Genomic DNA, 25,149 nt, shown 5'->3' on the forward strand with positions numbered 1-25,149 from the left:
CTGGGTCTGGGAGGGCACCTTGACGTGGGTGGTGGTTGGGGATGAGGTATGTCAGGACAGCAATGTGCCTGCTGAGTGTACAGCCCAGGGCTTCTATGGGAGAAGCAGAAAATGCTTCCCTGCCTTCCCTGCCTTCCAGCAGCTGGCAGTCCAAGAAGAGTCCCAGAGAAAACATCACAGACTCCTGTGCGCTGCTTTGAGGAATGGTGAGACTGGGCTGTGACTGTCCTGGCAGTGGGGGCCAGGGAGGATGGATGACCAGGATTTGGGGTGGTGGGGGTGGCTCCTGGGGTCAAGCTGGGACTAGCCTTGGGGCCTGGCGTGACGGATGGCAGGGTATGTAACCAGAGAGACAGGAGATGGGCTCCAGAAGGAGGGGTGGGTGTTGTTTGGTATTAGTAGGGAAGAGTCAGGAAATTGGCCTAGCATGATCCAAGGCTCCACATTGGGAAGAAGTTAGAGGTGGAGCTAGGGGGTTAATGTTGACCTCCAATATCCAGCCAAAGAGAAAGAGGGGGCAGGAAAGAATATTGGCCCAGGAAACACATGTGCTCTCATGTGTACTTACTACCACTGACATTTGAGAAAAACAAGGCTCAGAGAGGTTAAGTGACTTGCCCAAGGTCACACAGCTACCCTCAGTCGTAGCCTCTAGATTTAATCTGGAAAGCAACAGAAAGCCATGTGGGTGGGTTTTCAGGCTGGCACAGGGCATGGAGAAAGCAGCCTGAGGTGGAGAGAGGTAAGGAGTAGGTGGGCTGCAGAAAGCAGGGGGTTTGCAGAGCCTATGTGGGCTAGAAGGAAGAGATGGTGGAAGGGGGTGTCAGTCTGGGAGACGACTGGCCTCTGCACCCCCAAGGAGGCAGATGACTAAGACCTCTTAACTTCTGGCACTTCCAGCTCCCAGTCCTCGACTGTCCCCCACAGAGCGCCTTGGGGCTGGACCAGCCCTCGGGCCCAAGACTGCCTTCTGGTCCAGACCCAGAGAACGAGCTTGGCCCGGGGCTCTGCACTGGCCACTGAGCCTCTTGTTTTTCAGTCTGGTTGGTGAACACACATACAAGCCCGGCTGGCAGCATGGCTGTGGCTCCTACTGCAGGCAGATCCACTTCAAGATGTTCCAGAAGGTGTGCATTCTTTGGGAAGACTGAAGTTTCCCACCAACCCTAGGACCCACTGAGCCTACCCTAGGGGTGGCTTCTGCCCTTGGAACTCCACCCAGGGGCTGGTTTGTAGAGATGAGAGGCTGGGCTGGTGGCTGCCCTGCCTAATCCTGACCAATGCTAATCCAGAAAAGTAAGCAGGCAGCAAAAGCAGGGGTGGGCTGGAGTGTCGTGTAGCCAGGTGGAAAGCCAGCAATTCAGAGCAAAGGCCAGTGTCCTGGGTGAGCAGGGAGGGTGGGGAGTATGGGTCCATGGGACTAGAGCAAGGAGCCAGTTGGGGCAGCCACCCTAAAGTCCCTAATGCCATCAACCCATCGTGGATTCACCTACCTTCCAGTAGGTGATATGTCCAATCTTGTGCCAGAAGTCTCTGAGTGCTGTTGGGGATGCACACGGGTACTCAGACTTTGGTGCCCACAGAACCAGACCCCAATAAGTTGTCCTTGGGAAGGGGCTTGTTTCATGGTGTGTTCGTGTCTGCTGTGGGCACTCACGGGAGGGAACAGTGCATTCATTCATTCCAGAAACCTTTACTGAGCACTTCCTATATGCTGACGCTTACCTGGCACTGGGGTTTCAGAAATAAAAAGTTGAAAGGAAAGAAACCTGTGTTCATTGATTTTCCTGCTTTGTGTCATAGGTGAAGCACATGCTTTTACCGGTTGGTGCAAAAGCGCCGTGTGCCAGCTATTGTCCTCTGTGCCTTAGCTCTGACTTCTCAGCCTGTGACCTCCACCCTGTTTGCTATTTTACCTCTCCGTAGCATCCTTGCATGGTCGCAATGAGGATCAAGTGATGTACTTCACATCCTATCTATGTCCAGCCTGGTGCCAGGCATGTGGAAGGCTATTCTCGAAAGATGAGCAGGTGAGAAAGCGGGTTCAGAGAGGTGAAGCTACTTGCCCAGGGACACTGATCAGTAGGTGGCTGAGCCTGGGTTTGAATCCAGGCCTGAGGAATGCCGGAGTCCCAGGAAACCTGAGCCCTCTCAGCCGCCTCTTCTTCTGGTCCCCTGGCCTGTTTGGCCGAACTGGCTGGCTTGGCTTTTGGAGAGCCGTGCCTTGCAGTATCCAGGGGTTGACTCACCTGAAGACCCTTCAGGGTTCCCAGAGTGCACTGATCCTAAACTTGGTGTTGGTCCCTTCTGGAGGGGTGCCTGGTGCCTTCCCCAAGCCCACCAAGCAGAGGGAGCCATTCCTTCTACTAACCTGCTGCACAGTGGTTGCACCATGGCGGGCAACTGGGTTTAGCAGTAATATTGATTTTGAACTTGATTATGTTGGGTTGGAGGAAAATGCTGTAAGGGGAAGGGCAGGTGAGACAGGGAGCCAGGCGGAGGGGCAGCCCACCCAGCCCCTCGGTTTGCTGAACCTCCCTTTGTGGAGTTCTTTCTACCTGGTGAGCTCCCCACTCCCCAGCCGTGTACAGACCCTCTGCCAGAGCCATGGAGAGTAGGTGTCAGAAGCGTCTGGCAGGTGAACAGGCCCAAGAGACAGGGGTGACGATTGGTGGCTTTGTCACTTTCAGCCTTGACTTACTGGGCCATCTTAGGGGCCAATCCCCTCAACCTGAGAGCTAAAACACACGTGTCTAGTGCTCATCAAACTTCTCATGGCCAACTGTTCCTCCTTGCCTGGGACTGCTCCAGCAAATACCTCAGGCCTATGCAAAGCAGGACAACTGGTCATCCTACAAGCCCAGGTACATAATTTCTCGAGGCCTCAAGACTGCCATAAGGCAGACTGAGTCATGGGTCATCATCCCATGTCACGGGTGTGGAAAGCAAGGTTGGCTGAACCTCAATCTTAGATGGGGAGGCATCCTGCCATCACTGTTGTATGATAAGTGCTTTGAAAAGCACCAAGGTCCATGCCAGAGGCCGGGGGCAGGTCCCACTCGGGTGTTTCCATCCCCTGGGGCAAACTGAGGTGGACGCAGGGACCCAGCAATGAGAGTTAGCTCAGAGTGGGCTATGGGCTCTAGGGACGTGCCAGAGTGCTTTGGGGCTGGCCGGAGCAGGAAGTCCTGGAGAATGAGAGACAGCTCCCCTGGGCTCCTGGGGCCTACCTGAAAAGGTACACAAGGGGGAAGCAAGAACTCAGAATCCCCACTTCTAGAGGGCCTGCTACTTGAGCCAGCTGTTCCGGGCAGCTCTGTCACATTGCCTGGTTCAGCAATTATTCATGAAATAAATGCTTAGGGAGAGCTCAGTTTGTGCCAGGCAATATGTCAAGCTGAGCTTGGTAAGGAATAAGAGACACAGCTCCTGCCTTCATGGAGCTGGCCCTCTAGCAGGAGAGAGGCTAAAACTCTCAAACAGAAGCGGAGTGTTTTGTTTCGTTTGTTGTTTTGTTTTTTAAGTAGGAGCCCAACATGAGGCTTGAACTCACAACCTTCAGCTCAAGACTTGACCCTAAGACCTGAACTGAGATCAAGAGCCACCTGCTTAACCGACTGAGCCACCCAGGCACCCCAGAAGCAGAGTGAGTTAATTGCAGAGGTGGTCAGTGTCATGATGGAGAAAGGGAGCTCATGCAGGGGGGCCTCAGACCTGGTCTGGGAGGGCCCTGAGAAATGTGAGCTGATGTCCCAAGGATGACCAGGGAGTAGCTGGAAAAGCGCTATGGGGTTGTGACCAGGCTGGTCCCTTTTTGGCTGTGTGGCCTTGGGCAAACTGATTGGCCTCTCTGAGCCTTGGTGCTTCCTCTGTACCGTGGAGATGGTCCATACCTCTTCCCAGCTGATGGAGGGCTTCCGTGGGTACTAGGGGAAGCGGCTGCCAGAGTCAGCACTTCATTCGAGAAACAGCTACATTCGGTTGGCTACCTGTGCGCCTGGCTGTGCGGGGGGAGGGGAGAGGGCAGAGAATTGGCTGTGACCTGCCACCCAAGGCTCTGGCCCAAGAGCAAACACCACCCACAAGAGCCACCTGGCATTACTCTAGCTGACATCTGGGGACAGGGGACGATTACAGTTCAGAGAGATAAGGCTAGTAAATGCTCAACAATTACAGCACAATTATGGACTTAATTGTGCTCTCCTGCTTCTGGGCCTCTAGGGATCTACCCAAAGCTGTCCCCCTGAGCCCGGCAGCGAGATTTTCCCGCCCATCAATGGGTCTTGTGAATTTTTAAAATGTCAGGCTCAACGCTGTGTCCTCAGAGTGTGGACCTCAGACCAGCAGCTTCAACCTCACCTGGAATTTTTACAAATGCAGATCCTTCGGCCCTGCCCCAGACCCCCTGAATCAGGGACTGGGGGCAGCACAGCCCTCTAGGAGATGCTGACGCTCCGAAGTTTCAGAACCACTGGGCTATAAGGTTTTAGATGTTCCAAACTCTGGTCATTCCCTCTTCTCAGTAATAGTAACGTGACAGACAGCTGGAGCGGACGTGTACTGAGCACCTCTGGGTGTGCTGTCCCACCCTGAGCATCTTACAGGCATGATCCCCTGGCAGCCTGTGAGGCAGTTGTGGTCACGACCCCAGGTCACAGATGGGCAAACTGGAATGTGGCCCCGTCACACAGCCAAGGGTTTGCACTGGGCTCCGGGCTCACAGCATGAACTGCCAGGCCACCCTGAGGCGCCGCAGGCTGTGACAGGATCAAAGTCACACTGCTGAGCTAGCCAGGCCTGGATATCCAGCTCTACCATTCATGCATCCAGCGTTTCGACGAAGGGCAAACAACTTCACTTTTCCAGCTCAGCTTTTCCATCTGTAGAAATGGGACAAGAGCACCCAGTGCAGGGGATCATTGTGAGGATTCCATGAGGTAATGAAAAGAACAGCAGGTAATCAGGAAACACACTATGTGCCCTGGGGGCTCCCCTTTTTCCTGGAGCTTGCAAAGAGACATCATCAATCTGTGCCTCATTTTACCCATTAGTGCCAAGGGAAGGAAGTCCTCTGGACCAGGGTCAAGTTGGGTGAAACAAGCACTCTGAAGAGCCATGTCTAGAAAGGGCACTGGGCTCCCGGGGCCTCTGGAGGCAAGCCTCAAGGCCCCTCACTTCTTGTGGCTCCCCAAGGCTGGAGGAGCCCAAAAATGAGTTCATCCGGGACTCCCCAGCCTGGGCCTAAAGATGGCAAGATAGCCAGTTGAGTCTACTCACCCCTGGGAGACACAACAGAGGGGTGCAGGAGGGCAGGGCTGAGGTGAAGGGCGAGGAGCCACACGCTGACCTCATCACGTCTACCAGCTGATAAGGCCTGATGAGGTGGAGTGAACCATCTCTCCCCTCCCGTGCTCCCTGGCAGCCGGGTCTGGACAGACGGAGCCTGGCCTTGGCACAGGGCTGGTGGGAGGGGCTCTCCTCTGCTAGGACCAGTGAAGCCAACCCTTCCTCCTTTCCCTGATGCCCTGGGTGGGGCAGAGGGCCACACTGCCCTTCCCCAGTTGTGTGACTTTGGATGGATCACATCACCTCCTGGAACCGGTTTTTCCCACGTGCAAAGTAGAGTGAGCCATCGAGGACTGCTGCTCCACGGGATAACCCTGGTTTGGAGTAGACCATGGTCACTGAAGCATTTTGGGGGCTGAGCACCTACTGTGTACCACCACAGCAGTAGAGACATTGGGCTGACAAGGCCCTCATCCCCAGAAGCTCTTCCTGCACTGGGCAGTCTGGCCTTCCCCAGCACCTGCCACATTAGGGTACTCTTAAAGTGGCCAAGGCCATGTGGGCCTTTCCAGGCCTCCCTAATATCCTAGAGGGTGCCACCATGGCCTGATGCCTGATTCTGGGGGCCCCACCTAGGAGGGCCTTGGGCCTAGGCCCTGCGGGGAGTCTAGCCTCACAGGTCTCTACACTGGACCTTTCTGTGGCTCCCATCAGGCAGTTCTGGGGTGTCTGTCACCCACCCCCGACTATATCCTTCTCCTCCACCCCCATCCTGACCACAGTCAAGGCCTCATCCTCCCCAGGCCTCCGCCGGTCTTCTGCAGAAGCCTGGGGGCCCTAAGTCCTGGCCACAGAGGGAGTGTGGAGTTTGAACTCAACCGGACTCATCTTCTCATCTGAGGACAAGCTCTGACAATGGCTGGGGTTCAGTGAACCTGACTTGAACACCCTGGAGAATGGGCCAAAATGAAATGTGTGTGCCTGCTGCAGGGGGAAGATGAGAAGAAGCCCTCCACCCCCGCCCACCACCAGGGGCTTACTTGGAAATGCTGTGTTCATACTTCCCTACTGCCCCACCTGCCCGACAGGGGGTCCAGAAGGAGGCCTGACCTGTGATCTCCAAGGACAGGCCCCCAGAATTGCTTTGACAAGGTCCACGGGAGAAGGAGCTGCCTTGTGATTCACGAAGCATTTCCAGCTCTAGGATGGGGCTTACAGACCACTGCTGCTAGAAAAATGTCATTGGGAACGCAGATGCTAGATCTGGGAGGAGCGGCTGGGCTGGGCTGGGGGCGGTGGGGGAGGAGGCTGAAGGCCTGGTGGAGAGAATGCAAATTGGCGTCATGAATTATGCATCAGCCCAAGCTTCTCACACGTTTGGGGCTGAATGAAATCATGTTAGCCGGGAGAAGGGGGAGGGGAAGATAGGACAAAGATGAGCAGGGCCTGGCCCAGGGCAATCAGAAAGGATGTCTTGCTAGGTTTCAGGAGGGGCCCTGGGAAGGTGCCTGGGCAGCAGCTGGAGCCATCTTCCTGGTGTCAGCCTCTTGCTGTGTGACCTCAGGCCAGTCTCTTACCCTTTCTGATCAGTGCATTTCCTTATGGACGTCACCTGAATGAGAACCTCTGCCCTGTCTCACCATGACCGCGAGGGCCACTTCATCTGTATAATTTTGAGTCATCTACCCAGGGAGAATTGTTATTATTTTAGAAAACAAAGATGATTATCACTGCCTTACCATTTATTAAATTCTCACCGTATGGGTGCAGAGCTAAATGCTTTGCACTGATTTTTCATGTGATCCTCACAGCCATCCTTGCGCCTGTGTCCCATGATTGCTCCCATTTCACAGGTGAGAGGAATGGGGTTCTGAGAGGTTAAGTCATTGGTCTAAGGTCACACAGCTGGGTAAGAGGAGAGCCAGCGCTGGATCCAGTCCTTCAGGCTGCAGGGATGCCGTGCCATGGGCCTGGGGAAGGAGGAGGCAGCTCTCCTGGCCAGCAGCAGGTCAGATCTGGAGTGACCCCTTTTTTCTTGAATGGCAAGAATCTGGGGGCTTGCTGGGGTCCTTGGGAGAGGCCGATGCTGTCATGGTTGGTCAATGTTTCTCCCAGAATGCCTGTCAAGATATGAGCTCTAGGAAAACCTCTTGGTTAGGACTCCCTGAAATGGGTAATGATTTTGACTAAAAAGAAACATAAGAACCCGCGTTAACTGAGCACCTACCGTATTGCTGGGCCCTGTCCCCGGTGCTCCATGAGGGTCTACCAGGACCACTGCGCTGGGCGGGGGGTACGGGGGTGGCTTCGTCATTCCTGATTCACAGACCCAAAAGTAATGTCTTTACACTCCACTCATTCTAAATCAGCCCAGCAGTGTGTCGACACTTGGCACATGGGGCAACTTTATTTTGTTAGTTCAAGTCAGGGACCTGGAAGTGAGTAAAATTAAATTGGTGGGGGTGGGGGCAGCCCTAGATTTAGCTAGGTTTAGGTTTTGAAATAGTACAATGTTCATCCATCCTTAGGACTCCATCCATCCATCCATCCATCCATCCATCCATCCATCCATCCGCGCCTGCATCCATCGGGGACGTACGGCCGCATCTGTCTTCCCAAGTGTCTGCAGTAACTTGCACCATCACAGTTAGAGCAAGACGTGCCCCAGGTCTCCGGAAGATCATGCTTCCAAGTGATTCCCTGGTGACTTGAGAGGTGAGACCTGTGTGTCCTTGGAAGTCTCTGTTCCTACCTTTGCAGGGTTTGGGATGTCCTCCTTGTGGTCAGGGTGGGGTTTGGCCACCGCCTCTGAGCCCGTGAGCCTGAGAACTTGGTGGCCCACGCAGTCCGCTGCCTTATCGAGGCTGTTTGGTGTTACTCGTTATCTTCTCTCGTGGGAGGGCTTTTCCTGCCTTGCCAGCTTCCACTCCCTCCACGCCTGCCTCCTGTCCTCCCGCTGCCCCCACAGCCACTGCCAAGGTCACTGATGACCTCCTAATTGCCAGATCTGGCGGGCACTTGGGGGTTCTTATCTCAGTCGCCTTCTCTGTGGCATTTGAGGAGGCTGGCCCTGCCCGCCCGCCCACCCGCCCGCTTCCTTGGCTGCTCCTGGCAGGGGCCATCCCCTCTGCCCCTTGTGGAGTTCCCAGGGCTCTCGCTGCATGCTCTCCTGGGGTGCGTGCTCCCATAGCTTCCTCTGCCCCTGAAAGCCCCTGGGAGAGATTCTGGGTTCCTAGATGCCCAGCCTGCCCCACCCTGCAGCCAACCATGTGTGCTCAAGGAGTGAGACACCTGCTCAGTTACCCTGTGAGGTGGATTCCATTTGCTCCACATTTTGCAGCTGAGTAAACTGAGGTTCTGTGAATTCAAATACTCGCCCAAAGCCGTTTAGGAAGGAAGTGGTCAAACAGGGATGTAGACTCAGGCCTGTGGACCCCAGAGAACCCACCCATTTCCTGAGACTGCCTCCTTCAGGGAGAAAGACTAGGGAACCCCATTGAACACGCACAGAAGATTCACAATCCTGTTGCTCAGGTCTCTGCTCTGTCTGTAGGGCTTCATAGCTCCATTTTGCAGTTGAGAAGACAGAGGCTGGGTGAGTTAAATAATTTGCCCCCAGGTGACATGACAGTCAGGATTTATTTTATTTTTCAGATTTTATTTATTTATTCATGAGAGACACAGAGAGAGAGGCAGAGACATAGGCACAGGGAGAAGCAGGCTCCCTGTGAGGAGCCCAATATGGGACTCGATCCCAGGACCCTGGGATCGTGACCTGAGTCCAAGGCAGATGCTCAATCACTGAGCCACCCAGGTTCCCTGATGGTCGGGATTTAGAGCAGAATATTTGAGATTCTGGACACTGGGGCCAGGGGCTTGCCTGGATGTCCCAACTCTAATAACTGTGTCACCTTGGGTATGTTGCTTACCCTCTCTGTGCCTCAGTCTCCTCAGAGTGTAAAGCTGATTATTATCCTCTGGAAGGAAAAGGAACCATGGTCCAGAAGCCCCCAGGAACATCTATTCTGGCTTTGGTGGCCCACATCTGGCCCGATCACCAGCAAGGAATGGGTGTCATTGCTACTGAGTGGCAGTCAGGCCCACCTCTGGGGAAGGAATTCAGGGCAGCTCGTGGGGTGATAGGGTGCGAGCATGAGACCAGGGAGGATGGGACAACCTGGCTCGGTAGACGGGAGATGACGGGGGCAGGGTCCGTTATATTACTTTCTAATCTCTAATGGACTTGTTCTCTGGCTCGTTGAACTGCCTTACCCAGGGATGGTGGGCACGGCTGGTCTCTCCCCCTCTGAACCCCTGCCCCTGCCCACGAACCTGCTCACGCAGGCACCACCTAGTTAGTGTTTGCGGAGTGATCAACAGCGCTCTTCTGGCATCTGGCTGTCAACCGTGCGCTCACCCACTCATTCATTCCTTCATAACTGGGAGCCCTTTCTTCAAATGAAATACTTGGCAGGAGCCAAATATGAGGGACACACTTGATGAAACAGCTTTGAAGCCCCCGCACAGCACACCCTTACATCTCTAGGTATGTGTGGGGATCCTGACACAGAGTATTCCTTCCACGTGGGCTAGGCTATGCCATAGAATTCTTTTTTTTTTTTAAAGATTTTATTTATTTATTCATGCATGAGGAACACACACACACACACACACACACACACACACACACACAGAGGCAGAGACATAGGCAGAGGGAGAAGCAGGATCCTGGCGGGAAGCCCGATGCGGGACTCGATCCCAGGACCCCAGGATCACGACCTGAGCCAAAGGCAGACGCTCAACTGCTGAGCCACCCAGGTGCCCCTACGCCATAGAATTCTTGGTGGCCCTTGCTGGCTCAGATCCCTTCTGCCTGATGGCAGCTAAGAGCACTGTGCCCGGAGGTGGCCACATGAGTTTGGCAGAGGAAGTGGGCTCCAGTGGGTGTCCGCTCAATCCCTGTTGGATGAAAAATGGAACGGGCTTTGCTCTTCCTTGGGCTGGGGGAAGAACACCCTCCAGGGAGCTGCAGCTTGGCTCTGACTCTGGTCTGCTTGCCCAGATGCTGACACTGAGGCTGCGGCTCCCAGGCCCTTCTGTCCCCTGATCTGGGTCCAGCCCCTTGTCTGAGGTGTCATGACGATGAAGAGGTCGGAGGAAATCGCTCCCAGCCTGGAAGTCATGGTGACGGGACCTGAGCGGCCCTGTCTGCATTTTATGTTCCATCACCTCCTTCTGAGGGCAGCGTTTCCTGACATTTATGGTCCTCTTTAGGGCCCTGGGAGGGCTCATCTGGAGTCAGCAAGTCTTGTTGTGAGAGATGGGGATGCAGTTGAACCTGGCACGTCTGGGAGGCCAGTGGTGGAGAGGAGTCGCCTCCTGCCCAGAGCATGGCAGTGCCACCAGGTTTTCCCTGCAGGCACCACCTGGATATGAGTCAGACCCTGCTTGGGCCTGGGGCCCTTCCTGGGCTTCTCAGCTGGGGGTACGGGAGGTGCTGGGGGAGACTTGCTATGTTGGGGTATCCTCCCTTCCAGAGGGATGATCTGAGGATAGTCCTGGGTCTGTGGGCTCTATTGATGGGGTAGTGACAGATCATTCTTTCCTACCTGTTGGGTACGTGGATGTTTATGCTCTTTAACAAATGCACATATATATTTAATCCACACTTTGATATGGGAAATACAATTTCACAAATAAAATAATTGAAAAAAAGTTCTTTATTGCCCTCTAGAGAGTTAGGTAAAATGCTGAGGAGGGGAAGTTTGTGGCTCTAGCTCCTTTTAGCATGTCTTCCCCTCTCTTCTCTTTGGCAGATGCTGCTAACTTCCTTCCTAGTATTTATTCTCCATATCTTTTTTTCTAAAAGAAAACTGATTTTTTTTTTAAATTTTTATTTATTTATGATAGTCACAGAGAGAGAGAGAGAGGCAGAGACACAGGCAGAGGGAGAAGCAGGCTCCATGCACTGGGAGCCTGATGTGGGATTCGATCCCGGGTCTCCAGGATCGCGCCCGGGGCCAAAGGCAGGCGCCAAACCGCTGCGCCACCCAGGGATCCCAAGAAAACTGATTTTACCCAGGTGGCAAAGTTTCCAACTCACAAACCACTTGTCTTCCCCCCCTTTATAGCTAGTGTTGACCAAGGAGATGTGGATGAAAGTTGTTGGGTGGGAAAGTACGCTCTTTAGTGCATCATCTCTCCTTTCTACCCCAATTCTTTCTTTCTTTCTTTTTTTTAACCCTAATTCTTTCTGCTTCCTGTCTGGAATGAAGACTTGATGGCTGAAGCGCCAATGGCCATTTTGGAACACAGGCAACCTAGAGGGTAAAAGCTGCATGGAATTGGCAGAGCAGAAAGACGAAAGCTGAACCACTGAGGACTTTAAGAAGCTGCCCTATTGTTTCTGGACTTCTCTATATGAGAGAAAAATAAAAGTGTATCTTATTTAGGCTACTTATATGTTTTCTATTTGTGGTAGATCAATGATGAAAATAGCTGTATCATACATGTCTTCCTATACTGACAGTCTTCACAAGGTGACCTTGTAGCTCTCCTACCAGAGATGGAGATGGTTTCCTCTCCACTTGAATCTGAGCTTGCCTCATGACTTGCTCTGGCCAACAGCACATATAGAATTGACAGTAGAAAAATTCTAGGCCTTGGTCTCAAGAAGTATTGCATGCTTCTGTTCACTTCCTTGAAACCCTGCCCAGCAGGTCTGCTGGACAATGAGAGACACATGGCTTGGTCCCCACCATTGTCCTAGCCGACCACCAGCCAACCTCAGACATGTGAGATGTGCCATCCTAGTCCAGCCAGCCCCCCACTGACCTGTCTCTCTGATTTGTGAACAACCCAGCCAAAATCAGCCTCCAGCCTGCTGAGACCAGAAGAACTTTCCAGCTAAGCGCAACCTAAATTACTGACCTGCTTAATGTTGAGCTAAATAAGTGGCTATTGTGTTTTTTTAAAGATTATTTATTTATTTGAGAGAGAGAGAGAAAGAGAAAGAGAGAGAGCATGAGTGAGCAACATTGGGAGGAGCAGAGGGAGAGGGAGAAGCAGGCTCCCAGCTGAGCAGGGAGCCCCGTGTGGGGCTCAATCCCAGGACTCCGGGATCATGACCTGGCTTAACCAACTGAGCCACCCAGGTACCCGTGAGTGGTGGTTGTTTTAAGCCTGTACATTTTGGAATGGTTTAGCTAAATGGTGCACTCATATCTACAAACAGAACCATCACGGAGATTGTGAGATATTAAAAGGCAGCTGTATTCGCCACCTGGTCTCACCACCAAGCTTCCAGTTACATCTTCCCTCCACCTCTACTTTCCTTCTTTTCTGCCTTCCACCTATTCATAGAATCCCAGATTCTTAGTGTCCGGATGGGGCGTCTCATTTAGTTTGATTTTCTGTTGGCCCCTAGGAGTTACTTGCACACATGAGTGTGCCACTTGGCATGTCACTGACATGTAGCGGCTTACTACAGGTCCAGACACACTAAGGAGGTGTTGGAAGTCGATCTACTTGCCCAAGAACCCAGCACCTAAGTGCTGGAAGGCACACCATCCAAAGTCTGGCAGAATCAAAGAGCCACTGGGATTAGTAGGATGAGCACGGGAGCCAGGGCTAGGCGATAGAGAGTGGCGAGGACTGCGGCAAACTGTACGGGCCTCTCTATGGTGCACAGCTGCTACTCACCTGCAACAGATCGGTGCCTGGTAGGATTGTTAGATTTTGAACAACCTCCTGATTTTTAAATGTGGGCAACTGATTTTTATATAATGTCATTGTGTTGGCCAAAGACAACATACATGAGGGTCAAATTCAGCTGTTAGGCCCCCAGTGTGTGACCTCTGATCTGGCATCATGCCCACCCCCACCCCCAATATAGGTGTCCCAGCGCTAGTTGCTCAGTGGTCCTGGCATCAGCCCTCCCCGGATGACAGGTTCTGGGCTGAACAGACACCAGCCCCTCTAGGAGGCCCCTGGTGGGCCTTGCACTTCTCTGAGTCCTGCCTTGGTTAGAAAATTCTTTCTCCAGAGCGGTCCCTGGCAGTCAGTGGCCTCTATCTATCCTTGCTACTTCCCTCTTGCCAAGAACGTTGCTCTCCAGAGCGTCTTATTTCTTCCTTCTGTTCCCTGAAGCTCCCCAGACCCAAAGCACCCAGAGTTGTAGTGTCAACTAGACCCAGGTTCAGACTCTGGCTTCGTGTCATCCTGAGATGCTGCTTAACCAGGTGTGAAGTGAGTGAAATGAAAGGTAGTCAGGACGGTGAGCTGACATTAATTGTGTGCCAGTACGGGGTCCGGCGCAGGGATGAGGGGGGCTGGGGGTTTGCTGGACAGACAGCAGCTGTCTGGGGAGGTTGAGGAGTGGGGTGTAGGGGGCATTCTTAGGTATCAGTCTCTGTCCACAGGCACCTTCCAGGTTAGGGAACCCTCTCCTTACCCCCAAGCTGTAGATATTTCCTTCTTTTCATAGACACACGTGTGGATGTGTATTTGCTTATGCACGTGTGTGTGTGTGTGTGTCTGCGTCTGCACGCATCTGGTGACAGCACAGCTATGGCCACCTCTAGGTCTTATTGCTTTTAAGAGCTGCAGGACTGCTGTGGCTGAATTGTACATCTAGAAACTTCCTTCAGGGTGCCCCCCACTGTCCCATCTTGGCGTTCCTCTGTCTTTCCACTGGAGACTCCTCTCTTCTGAGTCTGGCCAGCGTCCCCAGAAGACCTGGTCCTATGGCTTCTCAGTCTGTTGGGGAAGACCTGGGACATGTGGGTTTCAATGCTGGCTCTGCTGACTTCCCATTTGGACCTAGAACCACTCCATCTGCCTTCCTGAGTCCGGGTTTTTTCGTCTCTACCAAAAGGGCAGTGAACTATGAAATAATGACTATCTTGTGGGGTCACTGTGGGGATACAGGGAAAGGGTGTGTGCAAATCACTTAGCATAGCACCTGACCCATCCTGGGGCTGCAGCTGGGGTCCCCTTCACCCTGGATCTCAGCAGGGGCTTGGGAAGGCCCCCCTATAGGCTGGGGGAGGGGAAGGATGTTTCTGAGGGGTAGGCTGCTTCTGGGAGCCTTCAAATCATTCTCCAGAGGCAGCTGCCTGTGCATAAGGCTGCAGCTGACACTGAGCCAAACGCGGGGGGCTCTGAGCGAGCTCCAGAGACTCAGGCACCCACCCACTCTCTCACTCACACTCGCGGGGCACTTGGGGAGTGCTGGTAGAGGCCAGGGTTGTGCGTGCACACTCAGATATATGCACATGTGTGTTCAAGAGTATGGGCTAAACTGTTAGGTGACTTGCATAAGTTCATTCTGCTGGTTGGCGCCCATGCCAACCCTCAAAGCAGATAAGCATCTCGTTGGAGGCAGGGCAGCATGCCCCTTTCCTGGGCTTTCTTCTAGCATTCTCTGAGAGGCTTTACCCACCATGGGGGCACCAAGCAGAACAGGGGCTTGCTGTCCAGTGAGGCAATGGATCATCCTGTCCACCTGCCATGTTTCTGCTCTCAGAGAGTCAGTGATGGATGGGGGATGGTTGCCACAGGGGACCTGGATCTAGGAGGGCTGCCCTGGCCTCAGCCCTGCCACTGGCCTTGTAATGACCTGAGCCTCAGTTTCCCCAACCATCAAGTGGGGATGTTGACCTTACAGGGCTGCTGACCTTACAGGGCTGCTGTTGGAAATGGGTCCTGGGCAAGGAATTACCTGTAAAGGATGCTTCTTGGGATATGGAGATGGAAGAAATTCTCTGCTACCTTCCCCTGCCCTGGCTGAGCCAGATGTGACGTAGGGAGGTGGGGGGAAGGAACTTCTCTCCTGGTCCTGAGGCTGGCAGGGTGCTGGATATGCAGCTGCTGGTGAAGGCCCCAGCCACACAGACCCTTTGCTGGGCAGACCCCAGGTTGGAAGCTGTCCCAGTGCTCAGGAGCTGTTCGCTCAAGAACAGGGGACGTGAGGGGTGGGCCAAAGTCAGCAGCCCCCATGTCAAGAGGGGCATCTGAGTCTCGGAGCAGTTAGGAGGCTCCCATGGCCTTGAGGAGGTGGTGAAGGGGGGTGACGTGTGCTCTGAGCCCTGCCAACCCTGGGGGCATCACTTGCAAGCACAAAGCCTGGGCAGCACTTGCATGGATTTAATCTTTATACTTGCCTTGGCCCACAGAAGGATCTCAGGAAGGTTATCTGAGCGCAGACTCACCAAATGCTAGGCAATTCAATATGTCCCACTGAGCGCTCTCTCCATGGTTTCCAGCTTGTGAGGGACACAATATTTACGAACCTGTTTGGCAGCTGAGTCATCATCCACAGTTCATTTATACCACAAAGGTGGCTCTGATCGCTGCCAGGCCAGGTGGTCATACTCTCCGGAGCCTGTCCCCCCCAACCCCCAGCCCAGTGGCTCACTGTGGCTGCAGCCCCCAGGCAGAGCACCCCTGCAGAGTGGTCTGTGGTTCATCCTTGCCTCAGCCCCAGTGGCCGGCTCAGAGCCTGATTTAGGCTGGAGCTTGCCAAGGGGTGGGGATGTCATGTTAAATGGATGGCAGACATGAGGGCAGGCATGGGGCTGCAGGGGGACCCCACCAGCCTCTGCGAAGCTGGCAGCCGAGCTTGAGAGCTGCTCATGACTGATTCAAGCTCAGGTGTGGGGGACTTACAATTGCCTTTGGTCCAATGGGACTGGAGCACACAGAGCAAAACTTCACTGGACAAGAGGAGCCCGGGATGGGGAGCGGCAGACATCCCGAGTGCTGGTTATAAAACATCTAGGATGGTGGGACATCCCCAGAGCCCCTCAAGGCACCAGGAAGCCTCACCTGGAGCCTTTTCAACAGGAAGAGCAGGTCAGAGTGGAAGAGCTCCCGACGTAAGCTCAAGGCCTAACTCTGCTCCCTAAAGCCCAAAGGATCTTGGACAAACCATTAACTCTCTCTGAGCCTTGGTTTCCCATCTATAAAATGGGTCCTGTAGCAGTGCCTACCTCTTAGCTGGCTGAGGTGGTACAGAAAGGCAGCCCAAATGGCGTTCAGTGTATCGCAAGTGAATATTAGCATTTCTATCACTCATTCACTCATTCATTCATTCATTCCCACAAGTATTAATCAGGCACAGACACTGTGGTTGGCTCTGAGATATAGCTCAAAACAAGGTCCTCAGTCCCTTGGGGCTTAAAGACTTTAGCACAAGGTACCTATGGCAATAGCCGCTCTGACGGTGATGTGAGTTCTAGGCATAAAGCTGATTTTTAAATTGCTGTGTGCTAATGATGAATATCACAAAACCTGGGGCCTGGATGGGACGTGGGCATCCTGCTCCTCAAATGCCTCCTAGCAGCTGGCTGAGCAACAGGTTCCATGTGGGAAGCAGGAGGCAGGAGCCCCGTCTGTTGGGGCCAGCAGTCCCCTGAATGCAGAGTCAACCAATATGGGCAGGGAATGGGGTGGGTGCATGCTGGCGGGGCCATTCTGGTTTTGAGGATAGAGATGCAACCATTTGCTGGAAAAGAAAGGGTGTAATCATGCAGATGTGCAGCCTGGACTGGAAGCTTCCAGAATCGAGGCTGCTGAGGGTGTTGTGCTCACCTCCACTCCCTCCTGGGCCAAGGAGGGAGTCTCTACTTCCCTTTCTCTACTGTCTCTACTTCCCTTTCTCTTCATGGCCGTTATCCTTTCCCTCTGCGTACAGGAGCTCCAGTGGCACGTGCAGCGTTTGCTACCTTCGGTCCCAGAGCAACCAGCCCAAGCCTCAATTCAGATTGGTCCAGCCTTTCTTCCACAGGTTCTAGATCCTGCATCTGGGAGCCATTTGCCTTTGACCTCATTAAACCCATTGGCAGGCAAGCTGAACCCCACCAGCCTAGCTCCCAGGGTGGTTAGGAGGCAAACCCAGGACAGGGCCCAAGGTCTAAGTTCAGCGCTCACCGCATTCTTCCCCCAAGAGCAGGAGACTGTTAAGTGTCTCCCTCTCTCAGCTAGGGTGGGTCTGTGTGGGCACACGGAGACACGGGAACCCATGGACAGGACACTGACCTTGTCCTAGGGAGCTTGGAGTCTCCCAGGAGAGGCCAAGGGTTCCCTGAAGGATGACAGCCTGGACACGAAGAAGCCAGAAGGTCTGGGCAGGGCTGCACTCTGTGACTGGGAGGCCAGGCCAGTGAGGGGCCCCAGACTGCATGGAGTCCCTGCTCCCCAGGGCATCTGGTCAACGTGCCCAGGAACAAGGATCTGGGAAGCGCTGTTCAGCCTGCTGTTTTTAGAGAGGAAACAATGAGATGCCTTAGTGAGTGCTCCCTCCCTGCCGCCAGGGGAATGCCAGGAGCTCTTGGCTTTCATGCTCAGCTTTTCTGTCCCAACAGAGCAGCTTTCACAGACACTGCCCCCCTCCCCGCCCCGCCCCAGGAGGTCACATCTCCCCACAGCCCGTCATCAGAGACACACCCTGGATCAGAGTTTTCTCCAGGCACCACAGAGCAGAATGAGGCCTCAGGATGTCCTGCTTCCCTTCCTGGGCCGACAGTGACCCTCAGAGCTGTCCCCGCTTGTAAGAAGGGCATGTGGTTTCTGTTCTAACTACAAGAATTGCTGTCAGCTCAGGGAGACTCACAGGAAGGCATGACACTAAGGCATGATGAGCTTCTCATGGTTTATCATTTTTTTGGGTCACTTTGATCATGGTTAGTACGAAGGCCCTCGTTATTACCTGGCAGTCAAAGCTTTTTCCCAAGCTTCTCTATATGGCAGGAAAAACAAGTCAGTCAGAGTGACATTCATTCATTCATTCATTCATTCACTCAAAAGAATTTGTTGACCACCTACCATGTGTTGGGTACTGGGCTGGGTTCCAGAGACCACAGCCCCAAGGCTAGGGATAACCCTCCTTCTCTGGGCTCGCTACACAGGTCAGACAGTGTCCAGAGGTAGGTGGGTAGGTCTCTGGGTCTCTGGGGGCCCTTTAAAAGGCTCGCCTCCCAGAAAAAAATAGGACAACCAGAGGACAGAGGTGTCCACATTCCCTGATCCATCTAGTGGGAAGTAAAGAGGTGTCATCTCCCCATCCCCCAGGCTGACTTGGCAACCGTAGTTCTGGGGGGAAATTTAGCCAGGGGTCAGCAGTGTGTGTATGTATTGGGGGGGCATTTAGGTCAGGTAGGGTAACTCCTGAGCTTCTTGCCGTCTTGCCCACCATCCCTGCTGTCTCTCCAGCAAAGATGTGTGTGCTGCACACCTGCCCTCCCAGGTCTAGCTGGAGAACAAGGAGACACAGAGGAGAGAAGAGAAAGTCAAACTGATTTGCTAACAAATACCCTCCAGCTCAGCACTGATCACCTGCTGAGTGTGGAGGTAGGAGCAGCGGGAAGGAGGGGAGCTGGTTGTCTTTCTCCACAAAGAGATTTCTTTTTCTGTCTTTCCAAATACAAAGCCAGGAAATTCATTTACTTTTTAAATTTTTTATGTACTTATTTTTTTAAGTAGGCTCCATGCCCAGTGTGGGGCTCCAACTCATGGCCCTGAGATCAAGACCTGAGCTGAGAGATCAAGAGTCAGATGCTTAACCCACCAGGCTGCCCAGGAGCCCCCCCCCGGCAAATTCATTTAATCACGCATTCATTCCTCATGTTTTTGTTGAATGCCGCTGGGGGCCAGACCCTGGGGATTCAGCAGGGGACAAGATACAGTCCCTGCCTCCCTGGAATTCACATTTTGGTGTGGGGGTGGGGGTGGGGGTGGGAGAGATGAAAGCCAGATCAATCCATGCACAATGTCAGGTGGCACGAGGGCTAAGAAGAGAAAAGCAAGAGTGCCAGGCCCCCGTGCCCCCGACAGAGGCCTTGGAGACCCTCTGACCGCCTCCACGGGCCTTGAAACACCCAGCTGGCTAACCCTGGCAGGGAAGTGGGTCCCCGTTCCTCCCAACTCCCTGCTACCTGGGTCTGACCCTCATCATCCAGCTCCAACGTGTCTTCCTTCCTAAGATGCCTTCTGCTCTCCCCAGTCTCAGTATGAAGTCCGGGCAGCCTGTTGTTCCCCTGGAGGTCCGAGGCCGGCTCCCCGGGCCTCCCTGCTGGCCTCCTCCTTGCGGACATGGACCCTTCGTTCCAGTCACATCTGACCTTTCCCCAACTCACAAAACACCCTCGTCCCCCTATGCCATTTTGTACACGACTCCCTCCGCATGGACTGTCTTTCTTGTGCTTCTGTCCTTCTGGACCTGATGTCACTTCTCAGTCTCAGTTTCCCCATCTGTAAAATGGAGATGGTGGGGTATTATGAAGATGGCATGAGGCGCTGTGTGTGGAACACCTACACGGTTTACAGCTCGCGGAAGGGGCTCCATTTACTCCAGTCTTCTCTCAACATCTCTCTGTGAGTGATAGGGAGCCATGGTGGGCTGAAGAGGGGGGAGCATCGTCTGAACCGTGCAGGGAGAGGTGCTCAAGGGCTGGGGGGCTGGTTCAGGGAGGCAGTGAGCAAAGTCTGATACAAGGGGGTCGCAGCAGGAGGGAGGTGCTGACCACAGGCCTCATGATCCTGACTGGGAGAGGATCCTAAGGGAGGAACAGAAAGACAACACCACCACTACAGCTTTCCATCTGGGGCACTGAGGCAGGGCTGGAGCGGTGGTGCTAGTGTGCTCTGCGGAGGAGGGGAGGCTGGTGGCCGGTTTAGAGGAGTGGGGTTGGGGGACATCCCAGTGGAGGTCTGGCGGGCAGTGGAGAAAGTTAAGTTGGGCCTCGGGAGAGAGGTCAGGGCTTCTCAGGAAGAGATAAGGTTAGGTTTGGGCATCATCGTGCCCTGGACCCCTGGCCGACCCTTCTGACGGGGCCAGTTCCAAAGATGCCGGGAATGTGCAAGAGCATGAACTGGGTGGCCGGAGCGGGCAAAGCCCAGGATGTGGGTGCTAAGGCCTTCACTCCACAAAATGCAGTGCCAAGCACAGCCCCAGGCCCGGGATGGATTCAGGGGATACAGGCTCAGGGTGCTCAGGGTCTGCAGGGGCGGGAGACATAAAAACACATAGTTTCCATAACAATACAGGCACCCAGAGACTCTGGGCACCTCCGAGGGGGGCGGTCAGAGAGGGCTTTGTTGGAGATGAGGCTTGAGTCAAATCTTATCACCCGTGCTGTTCTCTGGAACTTCGTACACCATTACTTACATAAGACTTTTTCTTTAGATTAATTCACTTAAAAACCAACACCAAAACCAACAAACCCTTCACTTTGAAAGGAAACCAGACCACTACCACACCCAGAAAACCTTATCATCTGCCATTTATAGGAGGGAACACAAGCAAAAATGACAATTTCTAGCTAGAGGTGGCTGTCTGTGGGATGGTTCTATTTATTTTTTTAAGATTTTGTTTTATTCATGAGAGATACATAGAGAGGCAGAGACATGGGCAGAGGGAGAAGCAAGCCCCCCCCTCAGGGGAGCCTGATGCAGGACTCGATCCCAGAACCCCAGGATCACACCCTGAGCCGAAGGCAGATGCTCAACCACTGAGCACCCAGCTGTCCCTGTGGGATGATTCTGAGCTTGAGGCCTCCCCTTTCTGTTGAAAAGAGAGATTAATGAAATGTCTGAAAGATGTTCAAGCTTGCTAGCTCCGAACCTCTTGACATAAGTAGCAGCTGTTGAGAAAGAATTGATTTTAAAGGGAATAACTTTCTCCTGGTGGAGTTGGCGTTCTCTAACAGGCTCCAGCCCCACGTTGGGCCAGAACGTGTGAACCGAAATGTGCCGGGCTGTGTGTGAATGGATGTGTGAGTGTGGATGTGTGTCCTGGGGTGTAAATGTGCATGCATGTGACCGTGTGTGCCCATGAGAGTGTGCTGATGAGGGTGTTGGGAGGGCTGGGGCCCCAGGAAGGGCATTACTGGCAGGGGCACAGGGTTGAGAAGCGACCTGGGTGTATTGAGGGGATGTGTCTCCCTCCAGTGATGCTGCAGTGATAGGTGCTGTGCGTTGTGGCTGCGGGGGAGGTGGGGAGCAGGCCTAGCCCTGAAACCCACCTCCCCGAGGAGGAAAACTTGCATTTTGCTGGAGGCTTTAGGAACTGAGCCTGGTTGGCTGATGTGTTGACTCAAGGTGGCGTCAGGTGCTGGAGGCTTAGGGGTGACTGGGTGATGGGCACTGAGGGGGGCACTTGATGGGATGAGCACTGGGTGTTATGCTATATGTTGGCAAATTGAACTCCAATTTAAAAAATATGTAAACATAAAATAAAATAAATAGCTAACATTAAAAAAAAAAAAAGGAAAGAAGGGGATGTGTAGAAAGGACATCTTCCTGCTTCCCCTTCCTCCAGAGGCCTTGTCCAGGCCCCTGAACCCAGCACATGCTGCTTCTGGGAGGAAGTGCCAGGCTGGGGGAAGCAGGTCCCTCAACTATGTCCAAACTCCCCCAGGGGCTCTATGACTTGGAGCACAAGCATGTGTGCCTCCAAGTGTGTGCCGTTGGGAGTGTGAGTACCTGCCTGCGTGCCTCCACCCATGGGACCAGCTATAACAGCTGACCCCCAGGGGAGGGGCAACTTTCCTGCTGGGGAAGCTTTCCCACTGCACCTGCCTCTCTCAGTCCCCCACTTATAGAGACTGCGTGACCTGCCCAAGGTCACGTGGTACAGATGCCATGGTTTTTTGCAGGAGGTTTATTTGAAAATTTCTGGAACTTGAGGAATTGGGGAGGGGGTGTCTTCTGCTTTGAGGCAGAAAGAACAAATAAGGTAGGAAAACTAACTTGACACAGGGCCATTCCATCTGATTGACAACTTCCCAGGACACAGGATGCTAGGGTTGGGAGCTGATGTGGGAGGCAAGGGTCTCCCAGGGGCGGGCTCCTTCCCTCGCCAGGCCTGAGGAGCACACAGGGTCAGGGTGAGTAGACCCACGGACACAGAGCAGCTTGGCCTCTGGTGCGAGCAGATTTGGGCAATTATAACTTCTAAGGGACAGGAGCCTAATTCCTCCTGGAGCTTTAGTCTCCACATCTATTAGATGAGGCCAAGGGAAAGTACCCGCCTCAGAGGTTCATGAGGATTGGATGAAATTAAGCCTGAGGTCAATTAGCACAGTGACCGGCCTGAAGAAACAGAGAAGGTGAGACACCTGGCCAGGGTGGCACTGTCTCTGAGTGAGAGCTGGGTTTCACTGTCAGCTTGTCTAGACTGCCAGGCCCACCCCTCCCCTGGCCTTGCTGCTGCGGGCAGGGATTCATTTCCAAAGGCGCCCTGCAGAGTGTGTCCTGGACTTCACCTGGATCCCTCGGCCCCTGTGGCCATAGCAGAGGGTCCTGAGGAGGCTCCAAAGGAGGACACATGGCTCCAGAGTCCCAGGAACAGAATCCCTGGGGCTCTGACCAAGGCCAGGTGTCCCTTCCAGCCTTCAGAGAGGGTGACCCCACAAAGGTCAGTGGACGGAGAGCTTCTGTGGTGAAACCTTCTGATCAACCAGCCTTTCTCTGGTATCAGGGTCTGCCTCTGGGGAGAGAGGCCTCTTGGTGGCCATCAGATGCCCTAAGCAGTGGGGCTGGCGGCTCAGCAGACCCTGACCACCGGCACCTGTTCACCACCAAGTCCTGCTGGCTCTCTCTCTGGCACATTCCACCTGTTGCATCATTCACAGTGTCTGGCCTGCTCCCAGGTTGGCCTGGCCCCCTACCTCTGTTGCCCAGGTGGCTTTTCTAAGGCCAGAGGCCACCGGTGGTCCCCACTGTCTGCAGGATGAAGTTCAGGCTCTGTGGCATTCCCCAAGGTCCCCAAGTCCCTCTGCACCCATTCCCTTGAACTACATACAGCCCCATCAGAGAGCTAGTTGGCACTTGCTAATACCACAGGATGCCCATACCTTTGTGCCTTTGCCAAGCTATGGCCCCTGCCCGGGATGCTCTTCTCCCTGTCACTCCCTTACCTCTCAGGATATAGCCTCCCTGCCATCCCTGCTCTGTATTCTTTTCTGAAGCCCCTAGAGCCCCGCACTCAGCATACTTCAGGGCAGATGTTCAGGGGGTACCTGCTGCTCCCAGTCCCTGGCAGCTGCTTCCTTAGACACCAGGGCAGCCTCTGCTACCCAGGAGTGCCCCGTGGATGTGTGCAGCTCACAGACTGGCCCCGGGGGGAGCAGGGCGTGGCATGCTGGTCCGGTGGGGCCCCGATGCCAGGCTCAGACCTGGCACAGGGAGCCCATTCATACCTGCTCTCGGCTCTGCGGCACTGAGCCAGGCCAACCTGGGAGCCCCTCTTCTGTCTGTTCTTGCACAAAGCCTTCCGATAATTCCCCACCCCCTCAGAAAACAGAAAGCTCTATTAAACAGAAAAGACAAAACAACCCAGTGGGGTACACACCCGCTGGAGCTGGGCCAGCCAAGGGAGTGTGCTGCAGAGGGCACGTCTGGCTTTGAACCTCCCGTCCACCTGTCTTGGGGCCGTCCTGGCTGGGCTCACAGTGAGAGAGGAGGCTGCCCTCCAGCAGGTCTGCAGAGGGGAGGCCTAGGAGCTGCAGGCCTGCCCCACTCATCACCACCTCCAAAGCCAGGGCTCTATCTCCACCAAGTGGGCCTCACACTGGTCTTTGCCTTGGCTACCTGAATCCGGCTTCCCCTGGTGCCAGTCCAGGTGTGGCAAGAGAGGTCCTGGTCCCTCCCCCACATTCATCAGTCCTGTGCAGGGGGCCAGGCTTGGGGTGGAGGCGGAGAGGGGCCCTGCGAGTGGGCTGTCCTTTTTGTGCAACCTGAGGTGGAGGCGCGGGTTCCCAGGGAGGCTTGCCAGGCCTTCCCTACTCCTGGGTTGGAGGGGTGGAGTGCTGATCAGAACCACCGAGATTACTATTTGATCTCTCATCCCTCTTCCTGGAACATTCTCCCTAGCTCCTCTGTGCTGTTGTTCCCTCTTGCTCATCATCCGGCACCCGCTCCAGTGGCCTCTCCCCAGGGAATCTCCCTTCTGGCTGGATTTGACACCTTCTTCACATGCTTCCAGAACAGAGACTGAAGCCTGGGCAGCAGGAGCCCACAGGCTCACTCCATTTGCTTAGCACCATTTCAGAAACATTTGAATTAGTTACCAATGTTTTATTTATTTATTTATTTATGATGGGGATCCCTGGGTGGTGCAGCGGTTTGGCGCTTGCCTTTGGCCTAGGGCGCGATCCTGGAGACCCGGGATCGAGTCCCACATCGGGCTCCCGGTGCATGGAGCCTGCTTCTCCTTCTGCCTGTGTCCCTGCCTCTCTCTCTCTCTCTCTCTCTGTGACTATCATAAATAAATAAAAAATTAAAAAATATTTATTTATTTATGATGTATTTATTTATTTGAGAGAGAGAGAGAGAGAGAAAGAGAGACCAAGTGTGGGGTGGGGAGAGCAGAGGGAGGAGAAAATCCTCTAGCAGAGTGATTATTGAGTACAGAGCCTGATATGGAGCTCGATCTCACCACACTGAGATCATGACCCGAGCTGAAATCAAGAGTCAGACACTTGGGACACCCGGGTGGCTTAGTGGTTGAGTGTCTGCCTTTGGCTCAGGTCATGATCCCGGGGTCCTGGGATCGAGTCCCACATCAGGCTCCCAACATGGAGCCTGCTTCTCCCCCTGCCTATGTTTCTGCCTCTCTCTCTGTGTCTGTCATGAATAAAAAAATAAAATCTTAAAAAAAAATGAGTCGGACACTTAACTGACTGGGTCACGCAGGTGCCCCGTTAGCAACATTTTAAAGTTTATGGCTTTTCTTGAAAAGTTGGGCAATGGGGTAACGCGGGACCCACATTTTCAAGCACTACCCATGGTGATGGCTGAGGTACAGCTGTGCCCTTGCATAGGACAGAGTCTCACAATACCCATCTGGCTGCTGACAGGTTT

General features: G+C 53.9%; 1 long non-coding RNA gene across 2 annotated transcripts; it reads left to right on the forward strand.

Moving 5' to 3' along the window:
• The first annotated feature begins 71 nt into the window (after positions 1 to 71).
• Positions 72 to 24,536, forward strand: LOC129503620 (uncharacterized). Of its 2 annotated transcripts, none has more exons than XR_008663221.1 (5): positions 72 to 206; positions 1,804 to 2,030; positions 3,528 to 3,646; positions 7,815 to 8,001; positions 24,160 to 24,536. It is a non-coding gene; the product is annotated as an uncharacterized LOC129503620 (long non-coding RNA). The 2 variants fall into 2 exon arrangements; XR_008663220.1 differs by lacking the exon at positions 24,160 to 24,536 and adding an exon at positions 11,562 to 11,831.
• The last annotated feature ends 613 nt before the right edge of the window (positions 24,537 to 25,149 follow it).

The sequence above is a fragment of the Nyctereutes procyonoides genome, unplaced genomic scaffold (assembly GCF_905146905.1).
Source record: "Nyctereutes procyonoides isolate TBG_1078 unplaced genomic scaffold, NYPRO_anot_genome, whole genome shotgun sequence".
Lineage (NCBI taxonomy): Eukaryota > Metazoa > Chordata > Mammalia > Carnivora > Canidae > Nyctereutes > Nyctereutes procyonoides.